General features: G+C 39.8%; 1 protein-coding gene, 1 long non-coding RNA gene and 7 other non-coding genes across 9 annotated transcripts in view; 8 read left to right on the top strand and 1 right to left on the bottom strand.

Annotated features, from left to right (window-relative positions):
* plxnb2b (plexin b2b) overlaps positions 1–3,523 on the bottom strand; it is a 159,473-nt gene extending 155,950 nt beyond the window's left edge. The window contains exon 1 of the mRNA XM_008432784.3: positions 2,569–3,523. The gene's annotated coding sequence lies outside the window, so the exon portion shown is untranslated. The remainder of the gene's footprint in view (positions 1–2,568) is intronic.
* An 8,851-nt stretch (positions 3,524–12,374) lies between these two features.
* Positions 12,375–12,515, top strand: LOC145552084 (U4 spliceosomal RNA). Its single transcript, XR_014088033.1, has one exon. It is a non-coding gene; the product is annotated as a U4 spliceosomal RNA (small nuclear RNA).
* Positions 12,516–13,108: 593 nt separating this feature from the next.
* Positions 13,109–13,249, top strand: LOC145552083 (U4 spliceosomal RNA). Its single transcript, XR_014088032.1, has one exon. It is a non-coding gene; the product is annotated as a U4 spliceosomal RNA (small nuclear RNA).
* A 547-nt stretch (positions 13,250–13,796) lies between these two features.
* Positions 13,797–13,937, top strand: LOC145552086 (U4 spliceosomal RNA). Its single transcript, XR_014088035.1, has one exon. It is a non-coding gene; the product is annotated as a U4 spliceosomal RNA (small nuclear RNA).
* Positions 13,938–14,759: 822 nt separating this feature from the next.
* Positions 14,760–14,900, top strand: LOC145552089 (U4 spliceosomal RNA). Its single transcript, XR_014088038.1, has one exon. It is a non-coding gene; the product is annotated as a U4 spliceosomal RNA (small nuclear RNA).
* Positions 14,901–15,176: 276 nt separating this feature from the next.
* LOC103478761 (uncharacterized) lies at positions 15,177–17,355 on the top strand. Its single transcript, XR_535844.3, has 3 exons — positions 15,177–16,107; positions 16,228–16,409; positions 16,548–17,355. It is a non-coding gene; the product is annotated as an uncharacterized LOC103478761 (long non-coding RNA).
* Positions 15,601–15,741, top strand: LOC145552085 (U4 spliceosomal RNA). Its single transcript, XR_014088034.1, has one exon. It is a non-coding gene; the product is annotated as a U4 spliceosomal RNA (small nuclear RNA).
* A 238-nt stretch (positions 17,356–17,593) lies between the features above and the next one.
* On the top strand, positions 17,594–17,734 carry LOC145552088 (U4 spliceosomal RNA). The gene has a single exon (XR_014088037.1). It is a non-coding gene; the product is annotated as a U4 spliceosomal RNA (small nuclear RNA).
* Positions 17,735–18,436: 702 nt separating this feature from the next.
* LOC145552090 (U4 spliceosomal RNA) lies at positions 18,437–18,578 on the top strand. The gene has a single exon (XR_014088039.1). It is a non-coding gene; the product is annotated as a U4 spliceosomal RNA (small nuclear RNA).
* Positions 18,579–19,750: the final 1,172 nt, after the last annotated feature.

The following is a 19,750-nucleotide window of genomic DNA, read 5'->3' as shown; positions in this document are numbered from 1 at the left end:
TTTGTAAGCTACTCCATGCTACATTTCACCTGAAAGTTTAATTCCAGATCCAGCAGCCTTTTACCCAAAGGGAGAGAAATATGAAGGCGAGAAAAACTCAGAAATGCTCGATTTGTTTTCCCGTTTTCCTTGCATTAAAAGAGCATGAGTCTGTGCTTTGGGAATTGTTTTGCAGACTCCTGAAACCCCTTGCATGACCTGAATGAGAAACGTCTCCCATTCCCCTGTCCTGAAAAGAGCGTCTATGATGAAGCAGTGTGGTACGCCCGTCTTCTTCACCCTTGTGGGGAAGCAGGAGAAAACATTTATCACACTCTCCTCTGCACAGATAAGGTGTCTCTATTTATTCAGAGCAGAAGAGATAAACACTGAATGAAGCATTGTGGGGCACGGAGAAAGAGAAAGACACACTAAACAGAGGCGGGGGAGAGGGGAGAGGGGGGTTACTTTTTGAAACTGCTTGCGTTCGTCTCTGTGTGACCAGATGGCATCTCTCTCGGTGCAGGGAAGAAACTGGAGGCTGACCCCCTGCTCGAACCCCCTTCCAGACACCAGCAGCCACCTTTCCGGCTTTCACACAACCCCTTCCTGCGCTAATCCATTCCCACTACGAGACTGTTTGCATGAAGTTATTTAATTGGAATAATCTCCAGGAGGTAGATCATCCCACGTACAGTAGGCATGTCTAGAGGAACAGGATGATGATTAAAAAAAAGATGATTTAAACAGGGCAACAAGGCAGTACAGTGGTTTTCTGAGGGCAGCGCCAGGGACTGAGAGATACAGACTGGCAAGAACAGCATTTGAGATTCAACAGGGACATCAATAGTGCCTCTGTTCCCTTGTACTCCACAAGAGAGACAAGACAGAGCGGATACAGAGTAAGGAGAAAAAGCAAACATGAGGCATGGCTCTCTACTACGTCTGTGCTCTCGGATGCTGATGTACGGCTCGACTGTCCAGAGGTGAGGAACGCGGCTCACGTGCCCATTTCTCACAGAAATTGCCGATCGCGCAGGGACAGATGGCCCCTTGTGAGGTGACTGGGCAGATGCCGCGGCTGTAGTGCATCTGACGTTAAATGAATGGTTTTAGGGAAGCACATGTCTTCTGGGACTTTTATTCCCTCTCCTTGTTCCATCAATCAGCTGTTGAGTCTGAGAACAGTCAAACAAGTTTTCACCCAGACAGTCATGAGTGCAACTGTGAAGAACTACAATGACACAGCTCATTACTTGGGCACAAAATGACTTAAAAAAAACAACAAAACATTTAGATATGCAGCACAACGTTACTGGTGCGTTTCATGGTAAGGATGGGAACAAGGCATGCTTGTTTTCACAATGTTTTTTGCCGTCATAAAACAGACTACTGCCTGTAGGACTTGAGCCTTCAAGGGATGATAGTCATATTGCCCATTTAGTGGTTTCACACTTAGAGTTTTGGTCTTTTCATACCTCAGTTTTCTACAATATTTGGGTATTTCTTATTTGTCATACCCCAGGATTGTTTTATACACTCTTTGACAACTGATGATTGCTCGTAAATCTCTATAATCTGATAATCAACAGGACATAACTGTAGTTATTTGACTATGACGGATACTATGCATCAGCAGGAGGTCATTTTAATTTGCTCAGGGGTCGTAATCTCGTATTTCATAAAGTCTAAAGCAGTGCTGGAAGCACAACCAGTGACCCAATCAAAGACCTCCCTGATGTAAGCCGTAGACTGGAAATGTTTTATTGGCTTTCTACATTCTATTTTGTCTGCAAATTCATCAGAACAACATTCACTGAACTTATTTAACCCTGGGTACATATGTCCTCAGGGAGCTATTGGCGACTTCAATCTTTTTGGCAAGACGTTTCTGGTCAGAGGTCAGAAATTTATCCTCTGAATGTGTTTGCATCTGTAACGTTTTGGTTTTTAAACCCTCACCCTGCCTGCCTTCATCAAAACAGTCATTTTGGCTAACAGCTGACAAGAGCCGGCAAAGAATCCACAAGACTCTGTAAACAAACTTACTTTTAAAACTTTTGCAACACTGACCAAAGCTGTCAATTGCAAGAGAGCATTTGGGGTAGACCCTGGGAACTGACAGCAAAGATGACAATGGATGCAATATAGTTGTAGGAACGCATTAATGTTACAGCCAGTAATAATGGTCCTCGAGAAGGGTGGGATTGTTTGCTTTTTAATATCTTCAGAAACTAATATGCATTTAATTTCACTGTAGGAGACAGTTGAGTACTTGTGAATATTTATTTCCACAAAAAAAAATTACAAAACCAATAAGTAGTAAGTGATACGCAACGATCAAGAACATGGATACGAAATGATTTGTACACTGGTATGAAACAGCAAAGGTGCGAACTGATCCGAAGCCACTTTTGAGACGGCAGTAAAACAAAGTAGAAGTGTAACGACATTCCTGGGTTTCCCTGTCTCCTAAAGCTAACTGGCATTAAATGTGTGTTCACGCTCTCACTTCACAGAGATAGGAATTCATACAAAGTCAAAAGGGGGTGAAAACAGCAGCACTGACGAGCTTTTGTCGGAACTCACCTTGAAGGTGAAAGAGCGGAGTAGTTCCACAAACGCAAACAGTCCAAAGAGCCAAGCGAAGAATCCCTCTAACGAAATCTGGCGACTTTTATTTAGAGAAATGTCCGTAAGGAAGTTTTACATCTCCTCTCGCGTCCTGTGAGTGGGTCTGGGGAAAAAGGCACTATTCCGCTGGAAAGGGGAGGGGGGGAAGAGGAACCAAAACCCGGGTCACGCTGTCTGACCGAACAGTCGCTGCTGTTTGGAGACGGCGCGGTCAACTCCTCAACAAAAGAGTCTCCGGTTGGAATAAGAGGACTTTCTCCACGCCCAGGTGCAGAGTCACATGGTAATTTCCAGGTATGCGCGCGCGTGCCTCTGACCAGAGCCTAGAGGCACGGTTTGCATTGGCGGCAACACACCTGTGGGATGCGACTCTCACGCACTCGTCCTGACCCTCATCGCGTTCTGGAGCCCCGGAGGTTTGCGTACAAAACGGAGGGAGCGGACAGGCGGACAAGGCAGGCAGGCAGGCAGGCGGGGAGGGAGGGTTGGAGAGAAGCGCGCAGGAGAACAGACGACAGCGACAACGGGAAAGAAGTATCCCCCTCTCCTTTACTCCAATGCACGCTGAAGGCGAAGCCGCTGTGTGTGGAGGAAACCAGGAGAAGGCTACAAGTTGTGTCTCCTGCTCGCCGACATGCACACACGCACATAGAAAATACTTCCGCGGGTAGGGAAAGGCAGCGGTACGGAGGCAGGCAAGCCCCGCGCTGTGGCTCCCAAAGTGTGGCACCGGATTCGGCTTTCTGTGGGGGCGTTTCCAGGTCACTTCAAGCAATAAAGCCTAATATTCATTATGAAAAGTAATAGCTTTTACTTAACCTCCACAATTCAGCTGGCGGTGCCAGTGTCCGGTACGCTGTTGTATAATTTTAGTCAAACCAGTGTGAAGGCTTTATGAAGTTAGAAAAAAAATTAAAAATGCGAAAGATATTCAAGTATCTGGTGTGACAAATGAAAACTGTTTGAGAGATCGCGTTAATCTTTTGGACAAACCTTGTTTGAATCCGATAGAAACTGAACCTTAACCCTTTACTGTGTGTACAGTGGATGAGCAAGCTAAATTTACAATCTGTTCTACTGGGTGTTGTCCTTTTGGTTCTCTCCTGACCAGAAGCTCCCTTTTACACGTTCAGAAGGTCTTGTCTGTTCGGAAAAGATTGTTTTAGGTTATTTAGAGTCAGAGTGACAAATTTGGGTACATCTGGAGTCCTTTCCTGTCATCTTTTTTTTTTGTTTTTTTTTTGTATCTCCTCAAATAATCCTAATTATTTTTCCACTGTGATTTAACTAACTTCAAACGGGGTTGGTTACGTGTCTTTTTTACAGTACACTATGATTGTGCATGTATGTCATATCTATGTTCAGCTCAACAGTGATTGGCTCCAGCTGGATAAACGGTCTTTACGTCACAGTGGGAGTGTGAACGCTACATCAAGCAGCAGGCTTTATATTGTAAGTTTGCTAAGAAGTCAGTGTGAACATTAACTTCATTAACTTCAGTTCAGGTTATTTTTGCAAACGCAAACAAGTCATCTCAAACCATTTCACAAGACAAAAAGTCTACACAATCAAGTCTGTTGTGCACACACTGTATTAGAAATTGATTTATTTCTGCACTATGTGTATATGGGTGAATTTTTGTGTATATTTTGTATTCTGAGCTGAACAACCCAACATTTGAGAAAATTAAAGGTTTAAAAGTACTGTCTTGCAGGTAGTTTATTTTCATTTGAGTAGATAAATCAGAGCTTTGCTTAATACAAACCCTTTCATTGCACCACTTTGTCCCCCGTTCAGAGTGTCTCCAACGAAGTCTCATCAAGTACAGGGAAATTTGAAAGTCATGTTGATAAATATATGCAGACTACATAGATTTAAGCATAGCAGTACATTTTTACAATTAGCAGTGTGCATAAACACAAGGCTTTGCAAACATAAATCTAAAAAGGGTGATTGAAACTGGGCTCTCATAACTCTAATTATCCCACTTATGTTTTTTATCCTCATGTCAAAATGTTGGATGCAAAGAAAAAAAAGGTTAATGGAGGTATTGGATTGTGCTTATGAAATAATGTTCCAGTGACTTGTATTTATTTCCATTCCTCAAATTTTGCCTGCAGACAAAGCTTTTTGAATAAGACAAGATTTTATTGATAGCCTGATGACCATTATGTATTTTTTCTAGAATACAATAGTTTAGACAAGATTATTATTGGATTGTGGAGTAAAAAGAGTAAAAGTTCCACATCAGGTCCTTGTGCTACTTTCTTCACTTGCCAGATTGAGGTCATGACCTCGGATATTTTGCTACACATTCCCACAGCCTCTAATAACTAGCATAGAAAAATACACTCCAGAGACGGTCTGTGTCTATCCAGAAACAATCTCATGGTACTCTGGAATAATCAGCAGGAATCACTCTGGACAGCTCTCTGGTGTGTATTGCTCTGGATAGATATAAACCAGTTGCCAGTGGAGGCTGCTGACAGCGAGGTCTTTCAGCTTTGCAAGGGAAGACATAACGGTTGTCACACGGTGATCTTGTCTGAATCATCCAGCAAGTTTCCATTTTGTTGTTGTGGCAGCAACAGAAGCCTCAGCGTCGGCTCGCTTTAAAACAAACTGACAGTAATGGGAAATTAGCTGTCAGTATAAACTATACACATATGTTGTATTTTAGGTGACTGGATGTAATGATGTTAATTGCACTTTTCTTGGTATGTAAACAAGGAGCATACACACACACGCACACGCACACACACACACACACACACACACACACATAAATCAGTGCTGATTAATGCAGTTCTGGGGGAAACTGTTTGGTTTTAAAAATACTTTTCCAAACCAACCGTCTTCATTCATTTACATTTCACATAGCCCCATGTGCCTGTGTCCTCACAAGAGAAGGTTTAGCAGTCTGAATAACGCAAATTATTTGTGTGTGCTCTGTACCTCGACTGCTGAATCGTTAATCAGAAGGAGTAGCTATAATTTTGGAGCTCTTCAGTTTTTATAAGCTGTGAACACTTAACGGGCTTTGAATGAGCCATATGTTCACGTCATTTGTAGTCTGATTTTTCAGAGATTTATGGCAAACTCAACCTGCAAAGAACAAAAAGTGGGATTAAAAATTGTGTGCTGATGACCACATTTTGATTGTTGCTACTGCTAAAAAGAAAAAAACAAAAAAAAAACAAAACGAGTTTCCTTGGTACAAGTGCTACTGGTGGGACTTGGTAACCTTAGAGTAAATTCTGATTCAAACCGCTTATAAGGGAAAAACAGAAGTAAAAAGCGAACAAAATGATTAGTTGTTGAAGCACACAGATGTTTACTTTAAACAGGAACTAGAAAAAAGCACAAGCACCAGTAAAATGTTGACAACACTAAACAAGGAACCAGAGCTGGTGGCTCCTCACTTTACCTCATGTGCTCAAACATAGATTTGGGAATGAAGCCAAACTTTAATTTAACTGTTGACAGTTGAGCAAAAATATAACACAGCTAAGCCTTTAAAAAAAATAATTGAACATTTTTAAGTTGTGCTGTAATAGAGTGGCAGATATTTCAACCACTTGCTATATCACCACCATATACTGTGATAATGTAGCATATCACTGTGGTGGAACATGTTACAAAGGATTTGAGAACAGCAGGATTAAAGCACACTGACTGTAGGATTATATGAATGATTTTCCCCAGTTAAAAGTTTTTTTTTTTTCATAATACTAAAAACTGGCACCGTGAGTTTTCAAACTGTGACGTGTCAGATTTTTCAGTGATTTATTGGCGTGTAAATGGGTAATAAAAAGCTTGAGGACGGAGGGGACGTGCTAATTACCAGGCTCAGTGACAAGCTAACTTCTGTCAGCAGTAATAGCTAAAAACTGTTATTTCTTTTTAATGTATGTGTTCAAACACTAACATAGGTTGTGTGTTAAAAAGGATTTTAGCAACCAAGCTAGTGACAGTTTACCACTACAGTTACTGCTGTGATTTACGTGTGCAGCGGCCATATTGCGGTTTGATTTTGGGATTGATGAGAAACCAAAACACCTGGAATTTTTACTTAACAGGACTTCCTGTCCAGTGTTTTACCTTGAAAGACAAAAACAAAAAAAGTAAGCTCTAAATAGAAATTAAATCCATGCGCAGCAACACAAGAAATAGGAAACAATGACAAGTCATGCCATGTTACCAGTTTAATACACCTGCCTGAATGTTAGAGTAATGAAACTTTTGCATTTAGCGAGGTAGTACTTGCAGAAAAGGCTTGAGAATAACTGTCTTGAAGGGCACCGGCTCTGTCAGATTATATGAATGATTTTCCTTGATTAGAGTATTTTTCTCATAATGTAAAGAGAAAAAAAGGCTCTTTGAGTTTCCCAACTGTGGCGAGTCTTGGTGCTGTGGCTCAGTGTCAGATTTTCTGAGTGATTTATGAGCATGCAAACGAGCCTGTCTGCTGAATTGAAGGAGAAGTGCTGCCTTTGCCTAGTGGGCCCTGGAGCAAACACTGGAGACTGCGTGGGTTTTTGAGTCAGTCCCTAACTGCTGACACAGGCACCGAACTGGCGGGGGATTCACAGAGCAAGATGGGGGAGATGGCCTTCACAGGTCTTCACACTGACTGATGAGATCAAGACGAAAGTAGGCCAAGCCAGACAAGTGTCAGGCAAACAGACAGCCAGAGACAAGAGTGAGAGAGACAAACACCCTCCTATCACACATAGAGCCCGGAGAGTGGAAAGTGGCGGCACACAGCCGGGTTGTTTTGGGTCTGAGTTCAATATGTCCAAATCTGTTTGTCTAAAGAGTAACGAGGCTGCTGGATCTCTGGGCATGTTAGCCCAGGGGAGTCTGGGTAGCAAAGGAAGGCCAAGTCGAGGCTCTTTAAATCCACTGGAGTGGAACAGAGTTTTACTTTGTTCTATTAGATATCCCGATGACACTTTGATCAATGCGCCTACACCTGCCTGCAGCGTCCCTTTATGTTGCTCGAATAGTGATGATCCGCTATTATGCCGGTGTCAAACACGGCCATTATTCATACAGTGTCCCTCAGCCGGCCAAGGCACTAAAATATTTGACTATCAACACATTATATGACCTCATTTACGATGCAGTCTTCCAGGTGTCCGCAATGATGTAGTGGTCATAACACATTCAAGGTTCATAGTTCGCAATGTTTGCCGTAAGGACAGACTGCCCTCTGTTGGTCAAACTCAGTATTGCGTTCTTTAAAAAAAAAAACAACAAAAAAAACCAGGTAAATAAAGTTATCCTTTAATGATCCTTTGTTTTATTTATTCACTCTGCATGTAAAAAGATAAATTACTATATATCTTTTTAGAACGGTTTTTCTATATTTACAAAGTTCGATATTAAACGTAGCTCTTGGACACAAACAAGTACAGATTCAGATCAATTTGCAAACACGTGTCAATAAAATCAAATAATTTGAGGTAGGACTTCCCATAAACTGTACAAGATAAACTACAAATGTTGCTGAACTTAAATGTACATAATTTATTTATTTTTTTGCATTCTTTGGAAACTTATGCAATACCATAAAATGGATTACATGACGATCAAAGTGCGTCAAATAGCTTACATGTTAACAAGGTTTAGTCTTTTATACAAATATGTCTATAGAAGAACCAGGGAAGCAGCCAAGAGTGATCATAAACTCAAGTGGGAAAAACTTTTAACTTCCTAAGTTTTAGTCAGCTACTCAAATCTCCACAAATACAATCTTTCTGGCTGAGGGACAAAAAGAAAAGCTGGCTATAAGAAATCCTGCGTAAAGTGTGAAAAGAAAAAAGGCACTTAAGATGCAGCAAGAATGTAGAAACTGGTGACCCAGACGTAAACAAACAAGTCAAAGCCCAGACATAAATCCAGCTGTGAATCTGGATTGGGGGGATTTTTAAATTGATGCTCACATCCCTGTCCAGTCCGACTCTGCTCAAACCATTTTGCAAGTTAACAGGCAAAAATGTCCATATCTAGGAGTCTAAAGTCAACTGACGTACACCGAAAGACAAGCAAGCAAACTATATCCTTACAAATCGTTGACAAAATTGGGGATGAACATAAACACACATTTCAGACTTTTATTTGGAAAACAAGGATTTCAAAATATGTCCTCTACTGCTATTCGCCGCCCTTATCACATAAAATCCCAATTAGATGCTCTCGGGTTTGTGGCTGCACAGCGACAAAATGAGACACGGGTTCAAGAGTGTGATGCAACTTCTGCGCGAGTGCGTTATGGGTTTAGCTCATTTGTGGTATCAAACTGGAGGCTGCCAAGAGATGCGTTTGAGGCAGATCATGAAATGCAAGGTCAACAGATGGAGCAGTTCACAGACACAGGAACTTGTTGTGGGGGTGCTGATGAAGGTGCGAAGACAGACTGACGAGGGAATGAGGAGGGGTGAGGGGAGGTTATTCGGAGCGGAGGCAACACCCTTTTACATGACTTGCTTTATTAACTGAGCGGAGAGCACCTCCAGCTGGATGACTTAGAAGCTATTTGAGACGCGTGGAAATGGAGAGAGGGACTTTAACCTAGCTGTGGAACGCGTGAAAGGCTTACATACTTGGCAAAGGCCATGTGCGGCAAGGAGACATCCGGTTTGGCATAAAACGGACAGGCAGGCTTATGGTGTCACTCTTGACTCAGTCTGGGAAAAACTACAAGCTGGGAATAGCAGGGTGGCAGCAGTGTGTGGGTTGTTGTGAACAGTCTGCAAGTGTTGGACAGAGACAGAGAGAGAGAGAGAGAGTGACATTTGAATGAGTAGAATGACGTCTGAAGATGTACCGCCATAAATATAGGGCTAGTATGGGCCGGGTGGTAAATTTCGTGGATCAGTAAAGCACAAAAAAGTGCGTCTTTTTGACCCAAATGTGTTAGGCAGAAACCACGTTAGGCGCAGCGGGCCGCGTTTGTCCGTCTCGTATCAGATGTTCGCTCACACTCGCTAGGCTGTCATTTCACCCAAGCAAAAAAAAAAAAAAAAAGAAAACGTCATTGTTTTCCTCCTCCTGCTCTTAACACAATCTAATCACAGCTCTATCGTCTCCAGGTGGCCCCAGTCTAGAGAGACAAAGAGACTTTTAACACAACTAACCGTCTTTAACACGGCCCTGATCTGAAGCAGACCACATTACAAAATGACCCTCTCCACGTCCGGTTAAAAGCCCAAACACACCTGCTTCCACTCACACGCTCTCAGCAGGCGTGCGGCATCAATTACGCCCGCCGATCCGAGATAAGACGGAGATACCACTTCCATGATAAGGTCCGTCAATGTGTGATTACAGGAGAAAGCTGGGCTGTGTAGATCAGGATGGCCAGATTATTGGATTTAGCAGATGTCTTTCTTGTCCCCCCTCCCTCCCACATGCCCAAACAGACCCTACTTTTAAACATGGACTAGACAATGACAAGAGTGTGACACTTGTTTTATTAGCTTTCTTTATGTTTGATGGTTCAGGGGGAAAACAGCTTTCGGCAAGCTAAAGTCTGCAGGCTCTCCACTGAGCCCCTTTTGGGATGGCATGGTAGCCACCGGTCTGTGCGGAAACAGCCATCTGCTCAACTCTATTTTCATCCCCCCTCCGCATGCCATTAGGAAAAGCAGCATGCTGGAGGAACTTAAACCACTCCTAAAAAGTCCTAATTGTTCAACAAGTCAAATTTTGAGCTTTATATAACAAGCACCACCAAATGGCAAGGCCCAGATGATTACAAAACCTGCACAGAGTGGGCAGGGCTGCTGATAAAAAAGAAATTGAATGTGGCTGAAAAGCCATTAAGGCTCCAGGAAAATAAGAGTTTATTACCGTCAAGGTTATTAAATGACCATAACCCAAAATGCCCTCAAATGCACTTTAAGCGTGGATTTTTAAAAAAAAAAGGCCGGTTTTTATGAATTAAACTTTGCTGATGTGGTGCGCTTCTTGGGTTGAGAAAAAAGAGAAATTTGTGCGTTCCAGACTGAGGATGAAACAGAAGCTGGCGGGATTCATTTGAGATTACTCGGCGCAAACATAGTGTAATCCCCTTATCTGCGTACTTACCTGTCCCTGACAGTGATCCAAGCCTACCTCTATGAGCCTCATTGGCCTGACATTCTGGCACGGGCAAATCCCTGTCTAATGTGTCAGCTCAGGCAGCTTTAACACCTGGCACAGCAACGCTTATCTGCCAAGCACCCAAAAGCACCTACATTATACCACTGGAGCTTCACAACAAGTGAATAGGTTCCTAATGTCCACAGAGTGAAATTACTGCTTGTGTCAAACACGCTGCATGTAAAAGCTCAGTCCGTTACCAAGGGGCTTAAGACCTGATTTTCAGTACATGTACAGAATGACACCTGCAGCCGCAGTCAGCATGTGAATGCTTAGGATTTGCACGAATGTCATATTGATTTGGATCCTTTGGTCGTTTGAACTGTAGGTGTTACGATGCATATACAATATGGAGTTGCTGCAGTTTTCTTAGGGTTGAAAGTTGTTGAATCCTTTTCACAGCAATTTGTAAAAACTGCTTGGTTTTTATCTCGCTTCACCAAGATAAAGCCTCATTTTTATTGTGTATAATCTTTGGTATGCAGAAGATTGTGTGCAATCTTTGTGTACGAAAGATTGTTAATTGTAGCAAAAAAGCTCGTGGTAAAAATGCAATTTTACAAGGAACATTAATGTAAATATTAGACATATTTCTTTGAACATGAGTGTGTAATTATTGTCTTTATGTAATAAGCACTTTGAAAATAAATTGATAAAAAGACATGTTTGAATTAATAGAAATGTTAGGATTGCTTAGTAGGAAAGGGATTACTAAACAGAAGTGTCGAACATTGTAACTGGTTACGTAATACTTTATCTCTCGTTCGACTAGAGGGAGGTTAGCAGGCCTGCATCACTGAAGTGATTCAAAATCATATGAAGACCGTAAATGGACGTATCTATAATGTTATTGGATTTAAAAAAAACAACATAATTTGGTTTTCTATTCAGAATTCACGTGTTATAGATTCAAAGACAGGTAAACATCTTGAAAAAAGGTGAGAATATTTTTCGGAGTCCGACCAGAAGAAGGGCGCTTCTCTGACGCAAGTTTAGAGGAATGACATTACGTCATTTTAAATTTATTTATTTATATTTTAATTTAGAGCTGTTTTATGATATTTTGGTGCTTATTGAGGAGCCACGCCAGCTTTGTTCTCGTTCAATTCTGCCATCTGGTGTCGATGCACCAATACTGGATTTGGGAAGCCGTTTTTTAAGTGAGCCTGATCAGCTTTGCTCTTGTCTACGCTGCCATCTGGTGGCCATGCTCTAACATTGCATTTTTAAAAACATTGATATGTAAGAATATGTGTGCGGGGACAATTTCAAACTTTTGAATTATAAACACAACGCTTATCTCTATTGTCAAGCTAAGTGCGAGTCAATTGGTGTTTTAATGGTGAGATGAAAAAATATCGTGTCAGTTAGACACTATACACGTCATTTACGTTTGGACCCAGAATGCACTGCGCCAAAATCCACAGTCTTAAAATACGTTTATTCGTAAAACAAACAAAAAAATGCGGTTAATTTTTATCCACTGGACCTCTAAAATGGTCAATGTTGTGGAGTAAGGAGGTAAAAACGCAAGTACTTTAAACTGTTCACGAAACCGTGAGTTAAAATGGTATGTAGCAACTTGACTACCCCTCCGCTCAAAGCCGTACGTCAGCTTTGCGCAGTGGCAGTATCGTAGCCTATGAGGTTTATCCGAGGCGCGATTATTGCTAGTTGAAAACTTTACCCAATACCCCGCCTTGACGACTTGAAATATAGTCGGCAATGGCAATTTTTGACGGTCTCTACGGAGGCTGATTTTCTTGTGAAATGATTAAATTTTACTAGCTTAGAAACATGTGTATCCAAAAGTAAACGTTATCTTGAACAGATAACAAACATAGTTGAATAACACTATGGATATTCTGTGTCAAGAATATTGTTTTCTTGACACAGTAACTTAGGAACTCGCTCTGATTGATTCCGAGGCTGTCGAACCTTTAAAGTTGTGACACCGGATGTGACGTTATTGCTATTTGTACTTTCTTTTCGGTAACTTTTCTACACTGGCTCTGAATGAACTAAGAGATTTTTTCCGACGTCTATTTTATTCTTAGATCCGACGCTACGCCATGCTTCTTCCAAAGTGTCTTAAAGCGTTAACAAAGCGATCGGCCGCTTTCGACCACTTCCTGTTTTACAACAGATGTAATTTAATCTCTATTCTTAATATCTGTAGAGATTAATCTTTGCTACTTGTTTTAAGAATAGAGGAATATGACTATGACTGACAGATAATTATAATAATTTAAACTACTTGTATATGTTGAGACCACGCCCACCGTAAAACCGTGAGCGAAAGAGATAGAGCCCAGACTAAAGAGTCTCTGCCGGCAATCAACTCGTCAGCTTTGCGCAGTGGCAGTATCGTAGCCTATGAGGTTTATCCGAGGCGCGATTATTGCTAGTTGAAAACTTTACCCAATACCCCGCCTTGACGACTTGAAATATAGTCGGCAACGGCAATTTTTGACGGTCTCTACGGAGACTGATCACACTGTTAAAAAAAAACTAAGAAATGCTAACTTTAGAACACTTTATAAAATGTAAGCAACGAAAATCTGTAATATGCATATAACGTTCTTTGTATTTCAGAAACTACAGTCTCATGTGAATCAGTTAACATTTAAGTTCTGCTGATGGTGACCTGTAAATAACATACTTTGCTTAAACTAACATCTTGTTTAAACTAGCCTCTTGTTTATTATTTTGGTTTCATGACGTAATGGCATGCGCTAAAGTTGTTTAAGTTTGGCACAATTTAGCTCTGTAACGTGTAGTAGAAGATAAATGGACCAATAAATGTCCCTCTTTATTATCTTTTCCATTTGTATGACTTTGAACATTTGATCATTTTCAACATTGTCTATTTTATACTAAACCAAATCTCATTATTTCTCAAGGTAATGACTTTGATGTTTTCAATTGCATTTCTCAATCATCAAAGTCTTAGTGAAAGATGAAGCCATGTTTTCAACCATGAGTTAAGACGATAGGGAGTGAATATAGTTCCCATCCGCGGATGTCAGGCTGCCATCCATGCGCAGTGGCAGTATCGTAGCCAATGAGGTTTAACCGAGGTGCGATTATTGCTAGTTGAAAACTTGACCCAATACCCCGCCTTGATGACTTGAAATATAGTCAGCAATGGCAATTTTTGACGGTCTCTATGGAGACTATTTTCGTTGTAAATGTAACTACGTAATTATCTGATAAGTACTTTGAAAGTAATGTATTCAGTGAAATGTATTTCTGAATAGTGATGGGCCAGCCAGGCGACACAGAAATCTCTGCACATGCGCAGAGCAAACACGATGAAACCCCGTGTCGGTGCGCATATCACTTTAAGGAAAACCACGTGACCACTACAGTTCCTGTATGTTTGGTTGCCAACGCGCCAAATTGAACTTGTGAAGGAGGAATAGTGTCGACACGTTTGTGGGTTTTGTTGAATGGAGATACTTTGTGTTCTTTGCTTTGTGTTGGTTTTTGGCTCGTATTTGAATACTGGCATGAATCAAGCGAGGAAGAGGAAATTTTCTCCCAAATGAAGATGAAGTGTAGTCACAAGAGCATTTTTTTAACCATTGTGGGGAAAAAAAATAGATAAGTTGCCTAATTCTTTGGCCTACATCAAAATTGTCTGGAAAAATTTGATGAATTTTAGTATTTTATAAAGTGAACAGGGAATTTGCTTAGTTTGGCTGCTGTCACATTGTTGTTTTTTAGGTCTAAATTGCATTTCTCAGTTTTAAGGAAACGTTGGTTGTAATCACTTTGACACCAGCAAGTAGCAGGGATGTCATTTCTGTAAATTTAATTGGTCATGTTTTATTATGTGTTTTCTTGTAAGTGATGCCTAATATTGTCAAGTTATATTTAGATGTGATTATTGTTTATTTTTCAGAGATCCTAAGTAAAGACGAAGCAATGTTTACAACCATGAGTTAAGACGATAGGGAGTGAATATAGTTCCCATCCACGGAGGTCAGGCTGCCATCCATGCGCAGTGGCAGTATCGTAGCCAATGAGGTTTAACTGAGGTGCGATTATTGCTAGTTGAAAACTTTACCCAATACCCCGCCTTGATGACTTGAAATATAGTCAGCAATGGCAATTTTTGACGGTCTCTATGGAGGCTGAATTTTTTTGTTAAAACAATCTATACACACTTACTTGAATTGTTTTAAGTGCCTCCCTTAAGTAATAACGTTGACATTGAAGGGCAACAGTCTACAAGCTGTTTATTGCATTTCAGAGACTATAATCCCTTACAAGTAATTCACATTAAGATCTGCTAATGTGTACACAACCTGAGCATAAACCTTTTAAAATATTTAGTGACATGTAAATATCAACATATTTTGCTTAAATTTATCAAAACAAATTTCTATGGTGTTGGAGAAAATATTTACATTTCAAATGAAGTTAGAAAATATAATTAAGTCTAAAACAAGGCAGGTGACAACAAATAACCTCATTTATTTTTATTTTTTTGGTTCTATGACCTAAAGGCACAATCATTTGTACATGCGCTAAAGTTATCATTTATTTAAGTTTAGCACAATTTCGCTCTATAAGGTGTTGAAGATAAATGTCCAAATAAATGTCACTCTTTATTAGTTCCATTTGTATGACTTTGAACATTTGATCATTTTCAACATCAATGTCTGTTTTATACTAAACCAAATCTCATTATTTCTCAAGGTAATGACTTTGATGTTTTCAATTGCATTTCTCAATCATCAAAGTCTTAGTGAAAGACGAAGCCATGTTTTCAACCATGAGTTAAGACGATAGGGAGTGAATATAGTTCCCATCCACGGAGGTCAGGCTGCCATCCATGCGCAGTGGCAGTATCGTAGCCAATGAGGTTTAACCGAGGTGCGATTATTGCTAGTTGAAAACTTGACCCAATACCCCGCCTTGATGACTTGAAATATAGTCAGCAATGGCAATTTTTGACGGTCTCTATTGAGACTATTTTCGTTGTAACTGGAAATATGTAATTATCTGATAAGAAATGTATTCAGTGGAATGTATTTCTAAATAGTGATGGGCCAGCCAGGCGACACAGAAAACTCTGCACATGCGCAGAGCAAACACGACGAAACCCCGTGTCTGTGCGCATATCACTTTAAGGAAAACCACGTGACCTCTACAGTTCCTGTATGTTTGGTTGCGAACAGTGTCGACACGTTTGTGGGTTTTGTTGAATGGAGATACTTTGTGTTCTTTGCTTTGTGTTGGTTTTTGGCTCGTATTTGAATATTGGCATGAATCAAGCGAGGAAGAGGAAGTTTTCTCCCGTGTGGGGTAATTTTTGATATGGTCACGGAGAATAAGGTAAATTGTTATTCCTTTCTCATTTCCACTTTTTATCATTTTTCTTTCGGCTTATTCCAGTTCCTTTCTATAGGATATTTGAATTAGTTGACGGTGGATTAACTTTTATTTATATTGTAGGTGAAACGTAAGATTTACTCCCAGGTGCTGCCTTACTGTAACCGGAGCTCTTCCACAATGCTGAGGCATCATCGTGCCGGGCATGAGGGGGGATGATCCGGTTAAGACTCCCGTGATAAACCCCGGTGCTTCCAGAAAGCAGGCGATTGAACTGGACCTTCAACTCAACCATCTGCTCCCAGGTCAGGTTCGTCATGGTTGTTAACTGTGTTTATTAGTATTTTAATGTTCTTGCAAATCACTCCATGTGATTACAATGAATTAGTAACACAGATGTATTTTATTTTATTTTTTTTTCCTATGACAACCTGTGGCAGCAGCTGAACATGGAAATCGAAGAGAGCAAGGCCAGTTCAAACGTCTCCACCGATGCCGTTATCGAGGTACAAAGATGCATCTCAGAGGCGAACACACCGAGGTCACAGGATCCACTACAATGCTGGGAAATGCAAAGGCTACAATTACCCTACATTATACAAACACTAATTCCATTTCTATGTATGCCGTTCGTCATCTGTGCCTTGTGAAAGGGTGTTCTCAAAAGCAGGAGAAATGGTTTGTGAACCGCGCAATCGCCCAAAGCTGTTACAGCAGCTGATGAAGTCTTATTGTTTCTATATATCTGTATAATGCAATTCATAAATGATGTTTCTCTTCAGTTCCACATTTGATGTCCGGTAAACTGTTTTGAGCCAGTTCGTGTCGTCTTGTGAAAGCAAAGAAGACAGAATATCTTTTCATCAACATATAAATATTTGGATGACCTATAAGTGCCGAAATATTTCTGTCTAAAGTCTTCAAGGACAAATAGACTCTTATTTTTTCAGTGTCTGAGGTTTGGACATTGCATATCAATTTGCAGCAATGGACAATGCAAACTTACCTGCACGACACGTTGAATGCTGAGTGATATTAGTAGCCATTTCGGATGCCATTTTGCCAGATTTTCACCAACTGAAGATGAAGTGTGTGGTCATATTAGCATTTTTTTCAGCAATTGTGAATAAAATCGACAGAATGCAAATTGTTGAATTCTTTGGGCTTCGTGCTTCTTCATGTAAGTTATCTTAAAAAAAAAAAAAACCCTTGATGAATTATTGTGTTTAATAAAGTGAATGTGGAATTGGATTAGTTTGGCTGCTGTCCGTTTAATTTTTTTAAAGTCTAAATTGCATTTCCTGAATTTTAGCAAAGATTGGTTTTAATCAGTTGATACTTAATATTGTCAAGTTATTTTTAAATGTGATTATAATGTTATTGCTGTTTACTCTTCAGAGCTGCTGAATAAAGACGAAGCAATGTTTTCAACCATGAGTTAAGACGATAGGGAGTGAATATAGTTCCCATCCGCGGAGGTCAGGCTGCCATCCATGCGCAGTGGCAGTATCGTAGCCAATGAGGTTTAACCGAGGTGCGATTATTGCTAGTTGAAAACTTGACCCAATACCCCGCCTTGATGACTTGAAATATAGTCAGCAATGGCAATTTTTGACGGTCTCTATTGAGGCTGAATTTTTTTGTTAAAACAATCTATACACGGTTACCTTAATTGTTTTAAGTGTCTCCCTTAAGTAATAACGTTGACATTGAAGGGTAACAGTCTACAAGCTGTTTATTGCATTTCAGAGACTATAATCCCTTACAAGTAATTCACATTAAGCTCTGCTAATGTGTACACAGACAACCTGAGCATAAACCTTTTAAAATATTTAGTGACATGTAAATATCAACAAATTTTGCTTAAACTCATCAAAACACATTTCTATGGTGTTGGAGAAAATATTTACATTTCAAAAGTAGTTAGAAAATATAATTAAGTCTAAAACAAGGCAGGTGAGAACAAATAACCTCATTTATTTATTTTTTTGGTTTTATGACCTAAAGGCACAATCATTTGTACATGCACTAAAGTTATCATTTATTTAAGTTTAGCACAATTTCCCTCTATAAGGTGTTGAAGATAAATGTACAAATAAATGTCACTCTTTATTAGTTCCATTTGTATGACTTTGAGCATTTGATCATTTTCAACATTAATGTCTATTTTATACTAAACCAAATCTCATTATTTCTCAAGGTAATGACTTTGATGTTTTCAATTGCATTTCTCAATCATCAAAGTCTTAGTGAAAGATGAAGCCATGTTTTCAACCATGAGTTAAGACGATAGGGAGTGAATATAGTTCCCATCCACGGAGGTCAGGCTGCCATCCATGCGCAGTGGCAGTATCGTAGCCAATGAGGTTTAACCGAGGTGCGATTATTGCTAGTTGAAAACTTTACCCAATACCCCGCCTTGATGACTTGAAATATAGTCAGCAATGGCAATTTTTTGACGGTCTCTATGGAGACTGATTTACTTGTGAAAGTTATTACATATGGCACTTATACAGCGTTAGATAGATATCTTACAAATTTAAAAAGTAGACTAATGTTAGCTACATGTGTTTATGAAAGCAGGCAGAATGTGTATAAAAATTTTTAGTAATTGTATTTTATTGTGAAAATGTTTGAATCACATTTGAAATGTTCTTTTTTACATTTAATAATTCCCCACTGCAACATGAAGAATGATTAATATTACAGCATTGGTTTAACTTCTATAATACTGATTTGTATCACAGAAAACTTCATATAATAATAAACATTTCCACATAACATCTCCGATATCCACCGGACTCTCAGTTGCGTGATATGTCAGCTGTTTCGGATTCCCCTCTGTTCTTACGTCACCGCGCTTTCTGATTGGCTACCTGTCACATTCAGCAGGTTGTATTCTCGTTCCCAGTCAGGGAAAAACCCACAGGCTGCGAGAAAAGGGCCAAGACAACCCAAATTGGGTATATTCAGGCTTTAGCGGGAACACCACCATGCAGAAGTCTTATCTGAAAATTAAAACTTCTCTCCCCCCCACCCCCACCCCGGCCCGCAGCAAAATCTCTAAGTCTTGACCGGTCCGCGGTAATAAAAAGGTTGGGGACCACTGATTTACATCATGTTTTCTTAAATCTTTGACAGGTTGACAACCAGTGTGGTATTGATGGGGAGAGCCAATATGGTCGCCATCATGATGACGTGACTGTGCCAGAGGTAGAGCTTCCAAGGCCTTTGACTCGGGTGGAAATTGAAACACTACCAGATTTATACCTGCATTTCATAAAAATAGCGGTCAACTTTCGGCATTTATTTTGAAATATGTTGGTCCTGTTTACAACTATGATTTTCATGATCCAAAGCAATTTTTTGTATGTTCCATCTTATAGTAATTAACAAAATTGTTTATTCGACTGCTTTACATTTAATTTATAAGTTGAAAATATGTGTAGTTATATATATATATATATATATATATATATATATATATATATATATATATATATATATATATATATATATATATATATATATATATATATATATAGATGACATGTCAATTTATGGTCTTAAATTGCAAAATAAAGTCTGCAAATTGTTTGTAGAATGGTTTCATTTTTATACATTTTGGCAAGATTTAAAGCCTGAA

Source organism: Poecilia reticulata, chromosome 6 (assembly GCF_904066995.2).
Source record: "Poecilia reticulata chromosome 6, P_reticulata-male-v2, whole genome shotgun sequence".
In the NCBI taxonomy this organism is placed as follows: Eukaryota; Metazoa; Chordata; class Actinopteri; order Cyprinodontiformes; family Poeciliidae; genus Poecilia; species Poecilia reticulata.
This window is presented reverse-complemented; position numbering and strand designations above follow the sequence as displayed.